The 17,393-nt window shown below is 38.7% G+C and overlaps 1 protein-coding gene across 1 annotated transcript in view; it reads left to right on the top strand.

The window, feature by feature from the left end:
• EEPD1 (endonuclease/exonuclease/phosphatase family domain containing 1) overlaps positions 1 to 17,393 on the top strand; it is an 891,467-nt gene that overhangs the window by 868,870 nt on the left and 5,204 nt on the right. The gene's annotated exons all lie outside the window — the stretch shown is intronic.

Here is a 17,393-nt window from a genome sequence, read left to right on the forward strand (position 1 = left end):
GTGGTGTGATCAGAAAGGGTTAATAAAGGAGCAGGCTAGTAGTTTCTGAAACTAGAGGAAAAGAAGAAGAAGGAGGGGTCAGCTTTTAAGAGAGGAATCAGTAGGGCAAGACAGGGAATATGTGGATGATCCATGGAAGACAAGCTACTTTCTTCAAACATTTGGGGTTTCTGTTACTGTGGCAGGAATGGACCCCATTCTTGAGTCAGGATACAGTCAGAATTCAAAAACTTAGTATTGCTTCACTCTTTGATGTCTGCCAAGATTGTTTTTTTTAGCACCTGCAATATAGCCAGAAGTGCGTCCTTCTGAAGTCCATACAGGGATAGATTTTATTGGTAGCTTATTTAAGTACACTTGAAAACACTTTTTTGTTAGCTCTGTTCACCTTCTAATATTGGAACTGATTGGGTATCTTTATCCCACATTGCACTAGTTTTTATTGCAAAACCTGATATTTTATGACTTTTTGTCTGACACTATCAGTGGATGTTGCTACTTCAATGAGTGATTTTTTCGTTGTGCCTTTCAGTATACAGACCTCAGCAGTGAGTATACCACAACCAGCAACAAAATTTGTAACTGTTTCTAATTCTGTGTTATAGAACCTGCATTTGTCAGTATCTCCCACTTTGTCTTTAAAATTTGTACACCAATGTGCATGTAGCTCACTATCTTGAACTGCCAGGAAGTGATTCATTGAAGGTAAATTTCTCGGCTGGGCCTGGGACTGCCTTCTGTGTGGGGTCTGCATGTCCTCCCCGCGGTTGGGTAGCATTTGAAAGACATGTGTGCATAAATGGCATGCCTTCATTGAAGGTTGGGCATCGAGCTGGCACCTCAGCGTTTCGTAAAAATCTACTGCCAATCATTAGCGGACCAGAGTTCCACTGTGGCAGCCCCTTACCGGGAAACGCCGAAAGACAAACAACAACAACAATAACTTTAAAACAAAATAATAAAACAACCAAGAAAGATTTGTATATAACAGTTAACTGTTTTAACTAAAAAAAATAACACTCTCTATTACCTTAGGCGAATCCTTCAAAGGAGAGCAAGAACAATAGAAAACACTAGTTAAAGAACAGTAACCATTAAAATGCCTCCAATAATAAAGTACAGAACATTAATAGTAAATTACCTAATTAAGTCAATATCTCCAGTTATAATCTGTGTTGTGTCAGAAACGTTTAAAGCATTTTATTTTAAATTGAAAATACGTTCCCCATTTAATAGAACACTTTAGTATCATTATTTCTAATACTAAAGCGAATGTAGTCTAAACACAGCCTTTTAGACGATTCAGAATTCTAACATGAATCTGGTGGTGATGATGCCAAGTGATGGTCCAGTCTGTTGTTTTTTATATCCCTAAGGTGCTCTTGGAGAGATGACTTACCTTTCTTGTGCTCTCTCCCATACAGAGGAAACCCCTTGAACACATTATGACATAAACTATACCCTCAGTATTGTGGAAAATTAGGTATAATTCCTTTTCCATTAATTTTATCAAATGTTAACACCAGATGAGGGCAAGTACTGAAGTTACCACATAGGAAAAGTCTGCATGTGGTTTTCAGTTACAGAATATCCTTCCCCAAAAGATCTCATAAAATGAAAATGAACCAGAAAAATTCACAATATTTCTAAAGCCTGTGTAGGAAATACTGAGAGATATACATAAAAGAGTTGTTTGCGATGTCATACTGTCATAACAAAGGCCAGTCTGTTCTTACTGCTTTCAGTATTTATTTCCTGATTATTCTCAGTAACAAAGTAAACCCGTGTTCTGTCATCTTTGGCAGCAGAGTTTTTTTCTGTGTAATAATCATCAGAGAAATTAGTTGTACAGTTTTTCCAACAGTTCCTGTTTACAGAAGGCACTTCATATTATGGGGTTATTCAACACGTTGTTGCATTCTTCTGCAAGTCAATATTGTGTGATTTGTTTAGTCACTTTTTATTTAAACTGTATGTTTGCACTTCCGTAGTCCAAGCCAGTGGTGTATTCCAGCAAAGTATGTTTTATACCCTTTTTAGTTCCTCGTTTTCATTTTTCAAAAACTGCTGAAGCTTGCCTCATTAGAGGATGAGTCACTGGAGCATCATGGGGTGATGTCACATCATAGGGTTGTACTGCATACCTAAGTAGCACTTTTGTTCCATTGACAGCCTTTTTAAGGAAACTACACCAATCAAATCCTTTAGTTCCAACAAGCAATCCATATGCTAATACTGCAAAAAACTAACGGTTGCAGTAGTTTTCCTAAACAGGGAAGTAGAAACATCATCAGAATGACCCTTTAATGTAAGAACCAGATAGTTGGCCTCATCTGTAGAAATTACATCTGAAGAAAAAGTTCTATTAACAGGCAGGCCAACTAAACAGGTGCCCCTTTCCCCACAAAATAATCAGTATACTTATAAATGCTTACTACATATTTTTCAGAAAACTTGCGACAATATGTTTTTTTTTTATTACTGCATTGCCTGTACAGAACACAATCAGTGAGGACCCTAAAAATACCTAAGGGGCTTCACAACCATGAACTTGATGGTTGTGTAAAGGCTGTTCACATCAAGCAAAAGTTAATACATGTTATCAGACCAAAAAGTCTAGAAACTTTTTTTGCAGAAACTAACTAGAATCCCTAATGCAGAAAGTTTATTTAACAGCTTCTTTTAGTAAGCACTTAATGTATTAATGGATAGCTAGACCAGCTTTTTGTAGAAAATTATCACAGCCAGAGTTAAATAAATCAATTATTTTTTATCCAACATTTTTCTTGTTCATTTTGTTAAATTCAAGGCAGTACCCATTATGGAATGCCAGCTGCCATCGAGGTGTACTTATCTGACAGCAGTCACATGGCTTTTTAGGATACATTAGAGAGTGGTCTCCTCTTTCATAGTTATTTCCCACTATCTAAAACATGTGCGTTCACTTCTACATTTGAAAGAACAGATTCTTGCAATTTACCTCCAAACTGTGCTTAATTTTTTGTGTTTGTTATTTCTGCTATTCACGTTATGCATTCCAGAACAAACTGAACAGAGTCGGCATCTTTGGATCACAGTGCTGCAGAATGCTGGCTTCAGGTACTACAGTTCAGCAGATGGCAGACGCCCTCACATTCCCTGACATAGGGGATGGCTAAGAAAGGAAATGTTTCTGAGACTTTACGGATGTGTTACAATCTGTTCTCATTGCTTTTCTTACTTTATGTTGATGGCATTAAAGTTTGCCTTTATTGAAGCTTAGTCTAAGTTAGTTGGCCCAGTGAAGCATATACATGATCCATACACATTGTCTTTTTTTAGTCACTAACTTAACTGTGTGTCTATACTCATTTGGTCAGCTCTTTAATACATAAAGCTGTCAAAGCACAAGTGCTGGCTTGCTCCCAGAGTCTTTGAAGTGAACATATTATGTATGTTTGACTGGTCATATGTATTAGCCGCATGTCTTTGTACTAAGGCCTAATGTTTGACACTCTAGAACTATCCATATCTCTCAACTGTACAGATTTTCGCAGACTGTCCAGATTTTGGCCTCATATTTTTTGTCTATTTCTCATAATATTGTGTTTTTTCTGGCAAATCATGGAGGGTTGAAGTCAGAAAATAAAGACAGGCATTTGAGTTTCAAACTTCATACCCTTCAGAAAATTCATGATAATGCAAAACCTGTTATTCTATCAACTTTCTAAGTTTGTAAGAGCAATATTTAAAAAGTGTCCCTATTTTTGGGCCTTTGACCCCCCCCCCCCCGTGTTATGGTTTTGTCCAGATTTCTTGCACTAAGAGGTTGAGAGGTATGGAACTGTCTGGAGCAGTATTCTTTGATCAAGTGCTGCAAGCTGTCCACTGATTTACCTGTCATGTGTTGTGGATGCTGTATAGTGTAGTCAGCATACAGCCATGTATCCCATAGGATTTGAAATATCCAAACAGAATCATATGTGGCTTCTTGAGTATGGGTTCCATTTTTGAGCCACAGCTTATTATTTGGGTAAGGGCCATAATATTAGACCTGACACAGGATAGTCAAAATGTGCTAGCCATCAGAAATATATGGCTTATAGATTAGCCTGCTAAACAGTTTCAAAGATGAGAAAACTGTTAGAGAAGTAATAAAGCAGAGAACAGTCAAGCATCAGAACTCAGACCACAGTCTTTCTCTTACAAAGCAGTCATCCAGCCCAGTAGTATCAACTCTTAATCTAATTAGTCTGAATAGTTACCATACCATGACTTTTTTTTCATTCTTCCCTTTTTTATTTTGCTTCACTAGAGGTCACCAAAGGATAGGGTTACCTTATTCTTAAGTACTGGAGTATAATTAATGATGATCCTTGAACCCTAGGATGGAGTTGCCTTATTCTTAAGTACTGGAGTATAATTAATGATGATCCTTGAACCCTAGGATGGAGTTACCTTATTCTTAAGTACTAGAGTATAATTGATGATGACCATTGAATTCTAGGATGGAGTTACCTTATTCTTACTTACAGGAGTATAATTGATGATGACCCTTGAACCCTAGGATGGAGTTACCTTACTCTTACGTACTGGAGTAAAACTGATGATGATCCTTGAACCCTAGGATGGAGTTACCTTATTCTTACGTGCTAGAGTATAACTGATGATGATCCTTGAACCCTAGGATGGAGTTACCTTATTCTTAAGTACTGGAGTATAACTGATGATGATCCTTGAACCCTAGAATGGAGTCACCTTATTCTTAAGTACTGGAGTACAATTGCTGATAATCCTTGAACCCTAGGACAGGATTACCTTAGACTAATCACAACCTACTGGCTATTACATTTCAGATAGTTCAGTAAACCTTATGCATTTATGAAGCAGACTGAATTTTAAATGCTGCATTTTCAGGATGAGAATGTGCATGTTCCCCTGTCTGAAAGATTGTCTGGTGGAAATTTGATGTCAGTAAGTGGTAGAGCATTTCAGTCAGGTGGCTGATCTTTTTACATGACTGGGAGTAACAAGAAGCCTGCCAGAATGGCCATCTACAGTTCATCAATTTTCTGGTCATTATGAGGTTTGCTGTTAAATTTTTTTATGTCCTTGTATTGGATAGATGTTATGATATCTCACCTCCAGAATTTGGCCCACTTCAGAAGAACAGGAGCAAAGACCTTCTTTGTAGCTTTTCTATTTTTGGCTGCAGTTATTTTAATTTTCCTATTGCCTGCTTGCATATGACAGTCATTTGGACAATGTCAGGTCCCAAGTGGGACCAGATTTGCAGCAGTGCATAATGTCCATTGTTGGTTCTGGAGTTGGACTGTACTCAAGATAGATTTTTTTCTTGCATCCAAATCATTTTATTTATTTGGTTGTAACTGACACTCGACTACACCATTTTATCCTTTCTCAAGTGACAAAACTTCTACTGTATAATGTTACAAAAAATACAGGTTCCAAAAAAAAGAGACACTATCTACAAGAAATGTACAAAATAACCACAGGTAGTTTATATTTAATAGAAAATAAAACAAAATCTTTTCATGTCATTGGACTATGGTTATAAAATCATTTCAAACTTGCATCGCATGTTGGAGTTATTGGCAATGCTGTCTCGCCTTTCTGTGGAGCAGACATTGATCAGGCTCCTAGTTGCATATTACCTGAGTAAAGATGCGGGGTGAGCACCTCTTTTATCTGCTGAGTGTTAACACTTTGGTTTTGGTATTAAGCAATGATGTTTGTTTCCTGTTTGTTTGCTGTGGTAATTTTAAGTGTGAGTTTCTTAGCAGAACAATTCAAACAAAAAAATTCATACAAGGGTTGGAGTGTATTTTGTATGATCCTGTTTTCCCAACCTTGTTTGCTGAAAATACTAGACTTACAGTGTTGTACTCAGTGGTGCCAGAGCCTGGACTCTTTTGCTAGACGTATTGATTTGGTTCTGAAAGGAGAGTCATGCTGTCTGCATGACTTCTAAAGTCTTGATCAAGTTTCAGAGGAAATAAGTGAAAATGGATATGTTACCACTATGCTTCTTTGACAAATATGGATCTCCTGCTTCAGACATATTCATACCAACTTTAAGATTAGAACAAATGTTTCTTAGGTACATCCAGACAAGTCGTAGACTTTCATAACTGACAATGAATGGAGTTAGTAGATACAGAACATGTTAAGATATTAATGAGACTTGCTTAATAACAGGAAGCCATCCTGTAGAATTAAGTATTTGATAAAATGGAGTTGCTTTGCTTCCTTGCAAACCCACTTTCCTTCCAGCAAGATGAATTTATTTTAGGCCACCAGCTGCCCTGACGGGAGTCATCATTTTGACACACAGCCTCATAAGTTCATATTTTGGCCATGTTGTACTTCTTTAAGTTTCCATAGGGGAGAATGACAGATGCAGTGGATGTTTTCTGCATTTTGTAAGGGATTTAAATCATTTAAAACTTCCCAAGTGGATTGTTGTCTGAATAGGGCTTGAACTTAAGTTTGGAGTGTCTAATGCTTGACTCAGTTTGATGTATTTACTACATATAAGATGTATGTTTTGCCACGGAAAGCACCCGTTTTAGTTTTTTGGCTGTGGTAACTTTTGCAAGAATTTCTGAGCTTCTCGCTCTGTGGTGGGAAGAACCATTACTCATCTTCCTTAAACACTGAATTACTTTATGCATAAATAGTAATTTATTTTTTGATGTATTACATTTTATTAACTGCATAAATATCCATTGATCTGCAGATCTTTCACAGAGATGCCAGACTGTGTTTCATACATTCAAAAAGAAAAATATAAAGAATGTAGAACAGATATTTCAACTACATAATCATAAAAAATGGGCAATAAAATTCATTTTAAATAAAAGCTTTAGACAGTTCAAGTGAAATTGGAGATTACATTGGATTGCCCCTTTGTTTGGAGTCTCCCTCAATGGATTGCCCTTTGTTTGGAGTCTGCCTCATTCTAATCTACTTGACTTCCTGTTATAACCATAGAAAGTAGCTAGAATAACAGGATGTGTGTTTGCCTGCATTTCCTGAAGAATATGAAGACTGAAGAATATGAAGACTGAAACTCAAATGTATGTCGTCACTTAGGGACTTCAATTTTCAGAGATTTGTCTGAAAACCAAACATTTTATGAGGAACAGACCAAAAATATGATGCAAATTCTGGACAGTCTGTGAAAATCTTGACAGTTGAGAGGCATGGCAAGGTGTGTGTAAACATAAATGGACTGTGTTATGCTGTTTTCTGACAGCAAACGCTAAGTGTTTTATGGCTTTGAAAACTGATAAAAAAGACTTAGCTCTTTTTCTCCTGTAGCTAGTAGTACATGGAGCAAATAAAGCTCCATGCGCTACAAAAAATTATGATCAAATCTCTAATCATAACCTTCAACATGGATGCCAAGATTTACCCCTCGAGCAAATTTCGTGGCATCCATGTCTCGAACACATAATAAGCAGGTTATGATCTGTGGCTCAGTCATAATCCTCTGTGATCTTACTTGTTATAGTTAGTATTCAGTTCATTTGGTCTGAATTATAGTTAGTATTCAGTTCATTTGGTCTGAATTATAGTTAGTGTTCAGTTCATTTGATCTGAGTTATATTTAGTACAAGGTATCAGAATTAGGCATGTATTCAAGCCCCTCAGTCTCTTCCATTTTTTTAAAGGTTGGGGATAGATAAGACTGAAAAGCATTCACAACTGGTTAATTTCTCTTCATTGTAAATAAAACTAGGGACCAATTCCAAAAGATTTGCTGTCAGTGTAAATTACCACTTACACTGAGAGTAGGCTGTGAGCAGGTGATTTATTTATTTGTTTGTTTGACGCTTCTGTACCGGGAAAGTCTGACTGGGTGTGAGCCCATTTACAGCGGTGGCCCGGAGAGAAAAGCTCCACAATACACATTAAACAGAATTTAAAAAATTGAACAATGGTTACAAATATTATGTGAATACAATAAAAGAAAACAAGCAAAATATAAGGCAAGCAATAAAGTTGACCATTCATTATATACACGATAGAAGAGAATTCCTACTATGCATGTTACATAATGATGCATGAAAAATATATAACAGAATAAGTAATAGGTCGCAAAAGCCATATACTCTTTCTGGCAGAACTAGATAGTAAACCATACCTCTCAACATCTTAGAGCAGGAAATCTGGGCAAAGCCATTAATAAAAGTGGGACAAAGGCCCAAAAATCGGGATCATTTATAAATATTGCTTTTACAAACTTAGAAAGTTAATAGAATAACAGGTTTTACATTAGCATGGATTTTCTGAATGATAGGAATTCTGAAACTCGAATGTCTGTCATTATTTTTTAACTTTAATATTTAATGATTTGCTGCTAATTTGCCAGAAAACCACATTTTTTTGAAAAACGGACCAAAAATATAAGGCAAAAATATGGACGTTCTGTGAAAATCTGTACGGTTGAGAGGTATGTTAAGTAAATTTCAGTCATAAATTCTGAGATAGAGAAAGGTTGGTGTAAGAATATAAAGAAAGGACATTACAATTTTAATGAATTAAAGAAAGGTGAGGCTAGAAAGTAGGTAAACCAGGACGGGAAGTAGGATATATCACAAGAAAGTCTATTAAGAGTGGGGAAGAAGGGAATAGAAAAGAGTACTGAGATGGCATGGAGTATGAGCAGGTCCAGTTATTGGTTAGATGTTCTTTCAGCCTAGACTTCAAGGAACAGTAGTACTGGGGTAGAAGTCTGATTGTTTCTGGAATGCTATTCTGTGATTTGGCAACACAGTGACAGTACAGACTAACCCTGTTAGATCTTTGAAGTTTGTAAGTAGATAGTAGATACCTGTGAGAGGAATGTAGGTCATGAGATGAGATGTAGTGTTGAAATAGTGATGATGTAGTTTGTGAAAATGAGGAGTTGTACAGTAATTTGTGAGTTAATGTTAGTTGATTAAAGGTGAGAAGGTGGGTAGTTTGAGCCAGTTTAGGGACTTTGGAGCAGAGCGATGGTGAGAGTAGTGGGCTTGGCCTGTGGGAAATGTAGCTATTTTATTATAACATTGGCTAAGTTTTACTTTCAGGCAAGAGTGAAGATTGGTTAGAATAGGTGAAGCATGTAGAAGTGAAGGTAAGAGATAGGTGGTGGCAAGGGTTACTCTTGCAGAGTTAGAGATGAATTTCTTAGCCCTATGCATCATGCTCAATTACTTATTTATTTATTTTTTTTATGATGTTACTAATATTTAGGTCAAACTTAAGATGTCAATAGTTACAGCTAACAGTTTTGTATGTGAAACCACATTGATTAAAGTATTGTTCAGAGAAGTAATAGCAAAGTTAAAGGCATCCAGAGAAAATTGTTTGGTAAAAATAGTAGAAGTATGAGTGTAGGGGTGGGAGGATGGCATAATGGTTAAGGTGTTTACCTTACAGACACAAGGTGCAAGGTTTGATTCTCACATGGAGTAATTGGCTAGGCTTGAAATGACCCACAAAGGTAGTTAGCCTAGTTTTTTTTTGGGTTTAAGTAGTAAACAGTTGTTGGTGAGCCAAGACTCAATGGACTTGAATGCTTCTTGAGTTAAGGTCTGTAGATGAGAAAGATTCCTGGCAGAGCAATTTAATGCAGAGTCGTTGACATATTGAATTAGGGTGGCTTGTTTGGCTGCAGTACTAAGATGGCTAATAAATATGTTGAAGAGAAGTGGGCCTAGTATTGAGCCTTGTGTTAACAGGTAAGTAAGAAGAGAAGTTAGAGTACCATTTAACAGATTGATATCTGTTAAGAGAGATAGCTAGTGAACCATTGTAAGGATGTTTTAGTTAAGCCCAGAAGAGGTAGTTGAGATAACAGTTTGAGATGGGAGACAGTATCAAAGGCTTTGGATAGATCTAAGAACAGAGAAGAGACAAAGTTTCCTGAGTCAAGAGCTTTGTTGACAATGTCAGTAAAGGATAGTAGAGCAGTGATAGTGCCGGGTGCTGGTCTGAATCCATGTTAGGTGGGAGAGAGAAGATTATTGTCAAGTAGGTATTGAAGAAATTGTTTATGGATACATTTTTCTATCATTTTTGATAGTGGTGAAAGAATAGCAGCAGTTGGCCTGTAGTAAGAGATTTCTGTGGAGGTGCCGCCTTTGTGGAGAGCTTTTAGAATCTGGACCCTGGTGTAAGCCTGTTGAAAAATAGGCTTTACACCAGTGCAAGTCACTTACATTGAGAACAAGTCTTTTGGAATCAGGGCAGAGTTACCCTGAGAGCAAGCTCTTCCGGAATCTGGCCCAAAGTGCAAAGTGGTTATATCTGAAAGATCTATGCCTTTGAGTTTGGCTGGTATCTGAAAGACCTGTGTCTTTTTGAATCTGGTTAGTATCTGCTCAGTCCTTGGTGTGACCTTTTTGCTTCTGAAAAACATAAAGTTGCTTCATCTGAAAATGTTAGGCATACTTGATCTTTTTCCTGTTATTAAAGAATCTGACCTCCAATCTTAGTTGCCTATCAGTTTGTCACTTGTCTTGCATTATTAGCCTAGCAAGTCAAAGATAGAAATTTAAAGGCCTAAGAATGTTAAAAAATATATATAGAGAGAGAGTAAAATTAAACAAAATAAAGGAGAGGAAAGCAGGAAAATAAAGGAAAAAAAGTAAGGTATTTAAGAATAAGAACCAAAAGCAGTAATGCCCAATAAGGCTAGTGTTATAGGAAGTAATGGACCTCATGGGGTGGGAAGGCTAGTTCCCTGTAACACACACCTTGTAGGTTCATAGGAGATTACTAGGCTAATGGTCCTAGGGCCTTTATAAACCTAGCCATGTTATAGCCTTGGTCGCTTATTGACCTTGTTGTATGGTCTATATTTGCATGAGTATATGAACAGCACCAACTGGCAAGAAGGGCACAGGTGTCTCTTTCACACACACTCACACACACATACACACACACACATATATTTATATATATATATATATATATATATATATAGATATATATATAGATATATATAGATATATATGTGTGTGTTTGTATATGTATGTATACACACACACACACACACACACACACACACACACACACACACACACACACACACACACACACACACACACACACACACACACACACACACACACACACACACATATTAAGCTGCTAGAAGAATAGGATTTTTTGTTGGCATCCACTTTCTGAATGACATAAAGTCTGAAACCAAAATGTGTGTCCTTATTTACTGAATTCAGTTATCAGTGCTTTGCCAGAAAACAACACATTTTATGAGAAACAGGCCAAATCATGAGGAAAAAAATCAGGACATTCTGGGAAGATCTGGAGAGTTGAGAGCTATGTTACCACTGCACACAGTCTTGCATCCTGCTGCTTTGCAAGGCGGGGGGGGCATCCCTAAAGATGAGATATTGGTAAGCACCAAGATTGGCTCCTTTAGACAACCGATCTCTAGTGCTTGCTTCACAATGTAAGCAGACATGGGTGCAGTTATTCACAGGCATCTTAGTCTCATTCGGGCAGAAGAAAGAAAACACACAAACAGATTGTGGTCAGTGGTTGTAGAAACTGCCTACAGATACCATTGCATTTCTGCCAGTATTTAAAAAAATGCCTCAGTCTCCAAGAGAAAAAAAAACTTGTTAACATTTTGAGAATGTTTAGGGTTAGTACTTGTCCTTATAACAGGATCTCTTGTCCCAGGTACAGGACTGCTGAGTGCTGACTTAGAAAAAATCTACATCCCCATCACTGTAGTAATTAATTACAGAAGAGAAAAAAAATAGAACGGAAACGTGTCTGTGGGCAGTAAGCAATGTTACCACTACCCTCATATATATCCTGCTGTTTAAAAAAAAAGAAAGACCCTGATGATAAGATGCTGGTAAGCATTGGGACTGGTGCTTCTAGGCAGCATCTCTAGTGCTTACTTCACAATGTATAGGGACACTGCAGTTATTCACAGCCATAAGGGAAAAAAACTTGGATCGCTGTAGGTAGATTGTGATGTTACCACATAACTCTCAGTCTCTTAGCCCAAGAAATCTGAAAAAAAAACTTAAAATAATGGGAGTCAAAGTCCCAGAAATAGAGATAAATTTTAAATATTGCTCTTATAAACTTAGAAAGTTGCTAGAATAATAGGTTGTGCATTAGCATGTACTTTCAGTATAATATAATGTCTGAAATTAAGATGTGCCATTATTTAGTGAATTCATTCCTCAGCGATTTGACAGAAAACCACAAATGTTATGAGAAACAGACAAGATGGGCAATAGTGCAAATAGCAAGTACCTGCAATCTTTATTATGTGTAAAAGCCTGGAACGTAAGAACTTCAAGTTAAGTAGGAGCTATTACATTATGGTTTAAATTTTCATGCGTAATGAAAACAGGAATGGAACACTGTGGACAGAGTCAAGTGATACACGGGCAGGACCTAACATTGATGTCACAAAGTGGGAGGTAGTAAATAAAGTGATTGGCAACATTCACATTTTGGTCCGAGGCAAGCAACCCTATTTGGAAATCGTATAGTGCCCTTTTAAGTCAATATTTGCTGCTAGTTCAAAAGGAGGTTGGGTTAGTACCTGGAGAATAAATGACAAATTCCATATCAAGGTAGGATCCTTGACAGATTGTCTGAGTAAAATTGAACCTTTAAGAAAGGCTTTGTATAGTTTAAGGGAGGCCAACAATAAATGAACATTATTTTACATGACTGTTAGAGATTGCAACCAGTTGTACCTTGATCTCGGAGTAATTTCTGCCAGCATGGCAAATGCAGGCCAGAAAAGCTAACACCACTGGAATCAGTGATGAAAAAGGGTCTAGGTGCCCTTCATTGGCCCAATTACAAAATCTTTTCCATTTGCTGTTGTATATCTTCTTAGTGGAATCCTTTTGGAAAGCAGTAAGGATACATAATATTTGGGACGAGAGCCTAAACTGTCTAGTTATCAAAGGAAGAGGAGAAACCATGTAGTTAGCTGGAGATTTTCTCCAAATGAGCCATCCTCAAGTGGTGACCTTGGGGGACCCCTCCCCTTCATCAAAGTCTGTGTCCTCTATTAAAAATTCCTATGGGAAATCAATGTATTTCCGCTTGTACTTATGCTTCTTGGGAATATCCTCATAGGGGTGGTCCAAGGAGGACCCAGAAGTGTGGCAAGAGTGCTGCAAAAAGACTGTCTCAAGGCTTAAATGCAAATGCTGCCCATTCAGGACAAAATGAGCAGGCTTAGGACCCAAGACAGATATGGAGGGAGGACGTGAGGGAGGTAATGATGTCCTATCTCCAGTCATATGGAGAGCTGTCTCCACATCCTTGAACACAGATGCCTACGACTGCTCCATTATGAACCAGTGCCATGTACCTTGAGAAATCCAAGACTTCCCTATGACCCTGCATCGATGTGGGGGTCAGAGCCAAACTGTTGAGCTCCAAAGCCCTGAGGGAAGGGATGTCTCTGAAAACCTTGGAGTTGAACCTCTACCTCTGGATCTGGCACAAAAGCTATGTTTCAGAGATCCCTCTTGCTCTGACAAGGTCTGTGCCAGCTGGATCAGAGAAGACAGAGTTGATGAATGCCAAGTCTTCGTATCTGACCCAGACAATCTCATTGTTCTTGGATCCTGAATCAGAGTAGGAGTCACTGGAGGTGTTTGGGCTGGTTTGAAGCTCACTGGTCTGATAGGAGATGGAAGTGCTCCCAAATGAATTTGGGTCCTAAGAAATTTTCTCATCATCCTGTTCACATCTGCTTTAGACAGGCTCCTGGTGGAACTGAAGGATGTGGTAGGTGGTGGTCCAGAAACTCTCTAGGGAGTTTCTTGTAGAAATGGAGAATGCAGCCTTAATGGAATTGGTTTTGGAGAGAATTGAGGTTGTTTATGGCAAGGAAACTTGCTTGAAGGTAGCACTGGATAAAAGAGGTGGATGGATCTGAAAGTTTAGATTAGACGTCTCCTTTCTCCCCATGATATTTTTCCACTGGTATATTTGCAAAGAGGGAAGCTCCAGATACTGAGGAAGAAAAAGGTAGCAGTCCATAAAGTATAAGCTTATTCCTGCATTCATTCAAGGCTCTTTGGTTGAAGCCAGAAGAAATTTCACACAACCTCATGATGAGCATCCTAAGACAGTAAACACATTCTGAGTGGGCATCAAAGTCTGCCATTTTGCGCACACACTGGTTCTATGACTCTTTGAGGCAACATTCTGTGTATAATGGGAAGCAACAGAGGAATCTGGTTCCCCAGGCAAGGAAGAATCCACTGGAATAGAGCGGGGGTTCCCACTGAAATATTACACCCCCAATGGATTACTTTCAGAGCCCGACTGAAACAATCTGGTTCCAACAAGTATGATGGAGTGTCAAAAGCATAAAAAGGTTGCTAGGGTTGGGGGGTCTGAACAGGAAGATAATCATTCTAAGTGAAAGGAATGTTCTTTACTTTCAGACACATTCCCTTGCTTTATTGAGCCTCCTTTCTGGTTTAAAAACCTAATGACTAGCTCTATTATGCTTAAATTGTTTATTTGTTAAAAAACAGTCAGAAGCATCATAAGCACATTTTTAAATATCCTTAGTAACTGGAGAAATGGGTACCACAGAAGCATTTAATGAATTCTTTATCTCAGAAGAATGTAGGTTATCCCTTAACTTCTCCATATTCCCAAAAGATACAAGAAAAACTTTAACATATGAACTTGACAGCTTATAATCCTGAAAGCTAAAGAGTACATTTATGTTCATCATATTGATTGATCATTGCTGCAGTAGCCTTAGCTATATGAGCTATACCCCTTGTATGGGATATGGCAGACAGCTTACAAAGTTTCAGGGTACCTTCCATGTGCTCAAATTGACAGTGAGCTTCAGCTAAGCTGACTAAAAAGAGATGTTTGGGCACCAAGCCATTCAGAGCTTTCCTGCCACCGATGAGTACACTCCTCTGAGGCTTTTGAGGATCAATGGTCAGCTTGTTCTGCTTTTATGCTGAGTAGAAAAATCCTGGCCCAAAGATTCCTGGAATTCATAAACTCAAATGCTATGGAGCAACTGGTCACCTCTCGGGGAGATAATATACTTGACCTGATTATCACAAACATGGGGTCCAAATGCTAGATATAAACCCCTCACTAGTAAGATCTGATCATAAACTGATCAGTTGGATGTACATATACCACCCACCCAGAACAAAAGACTACAGTGAAAAACTTCTCAAAAGCTGACTTTGAGCTCCTTAAGTGGAAATATCCTTAAGCCTACTGGGTCAATGGAAACCACATCCGAAAATGCTGAATCCTTCACAAAAGCCTTCTATGGACATCTCCAGGAATGCATGGATCAGGCAATCCCAACTAAAACCAAGACCCTCTCCACCAAGGAAAACGCGGTTTGGTGGACCGCTATAAACAAACTGTACAACAAAGAAGGAAGCTGCTGCAGGACAGAGCCAAATCCCACAAGGGAAAGGCTTCTGATCAGCACAAGTAAAAACTACTCTCATAAAACATCTAAAGCAAACTTTGAGAAAGATTGCCAAGGATACCAAAGACAATCATAAAGCCTTCTTCAATTATGTCAGAACCTTGGGAGGAAATTCTCAGATATGCTCTGAGCTGGTACACAATAAAATTCACTGACCCTACTGACATTGCCAACATTCTGGCAGATAGGTTCAGTGCAAATTTCTCCCTCCCTCACCCCTAAAGATGAAGTAACTATCCCTGCTGAATGTAACCTACCTGTCATCACAGACACACAGGTGAAATCAGCACTCAACAAGGCAAAAACACAGCATCTATGGGACCCGATGGTATCCGGTTGTTACGTGAACTCCAAGATGAACTAAACCCGCTAAGAACTCTATTCAATCTTAGCCTCACTACAGGATATGTACCTGAACACTGGCGCAACAGTGGTCCCACTCCATAAAGGGAAATTCAACTGACCCAGGTAACTACCGCCATAAGTTTGACCAGCCTGATCTGTAAGGCTATGGAAAGGATCATCATGGAACTCATAAATGGGCATTGGTGATCTGCAGACCCTTGATCCACAGTTCGGTTTTGTAAGGCAGATCCTGCCTCTTAAACCTGGTTGACTTCTTTGAGACAGTCACTAGTGCCATGAGGGCAAGGCTGTCCACACTGCCTATTTGGACTTGGCTAAGGCCTTTGACACAATACCACACTCTGGCATCGACAAGCTCAGCAGCCTAAATGTAAATCCATATGTCACAAGATGGGTAGCAAATTGGCTAAAAACAGAACCCATAAGGTTAAAATTGCTGGAGCCATGTCAGACTCAAAACCGTACAAGTGGTGTCCCACAGGGCTCAGTCTTGGGTCCACTTATTCGGCATTTATTTTCAGATGTGAAAGCAAACATGGAAGGATTATGGCTGACAAAGTTTGCAGATGACTGCAAACTGGCCATAGTGATTCACCTGCTGACACACACATCCTACAGAAAGGTCTCACTGAAACGGACAACTGGTGCGAATCATGGCCTCAAACTTAACGCCAAAAATGTATAGTCATCCTTTGGGAAAAACAAAGTACCCACAAACTATCACGACAATAACCCACTGAATACAGAAGATGTAATCAGAGACCTGGGGACTCTCGATAGTGACCTCTCCTTTGACAACCATGTTGCCAAAGTGGTCAGAAAGACTTTCTACCTAGCCCATCTCATCATGAAGGATTCTCATCCAGATCAAAGGAGGTCATTGTACCTCTGTATTCCTCCCTCATCGCCCATGATCCCCTGAATTTGGGTCCTAAGAAATTTTCTCATCATCCTGTTCACATCTGCTTTAGACAGGCTCCTGGTGGAACTGAAGGATGTGGTAGGTGGTGGTCCAGAAACTCTCTAGGGAGTTTCTTGTAGAAATGGAGAATGCAGCCTGAATGGAATTGGTTTTGGAGAGAATTGAGGTTGTTTATGGCAAGGAAACTTGCTTGAAGGGAGCACTGAATAAAAGAGGTGGATGGATCTGAAAGTTTAGATTAGACGTTTCCTTTCTCCCCATGATATTTTTCCACTGGTATATTTGCAAAGAGGGAAGCTCCAGATACTGAGGAAGAAAAAGGTAGCAGTACATAAAGTATAAGCTTATTCCTGCATTCATTCAAGGCTCTTTTGATGAAGCCAGAAGAAATTTCACACAACCTCTTGATGAGCATCCTAAGACAGTAAACACATTCTGAGTGGGCATCAAAGTCTGCCATTTTGTGCACACACTGGTTCTATGACTCTTTGAGGCAACATTCTGTGTATAATGGGAAGCAACAGAGGAGTCTGGTTCCCCAGGCAGGGAAGAATCCACTGGAATAAAGCGGGGGTTCCCACTGAAATATTACACCCCCAATGGATTACTTTC

The sequence above is a fragment of the Protopterus annectens genome, chromosome 3.part0 (genome assembly GCF_019279795.1).
Source record: "Protopterus annectens isolate FY-2018-M chromosome 3.part0, PAN1.0, whole genome shotgun sequence".
NCBI lineage: Eukaryota > Metazoa > Chordata > Ceratodontiformes > Protopteridae > Protopterus > Protopterus annectens.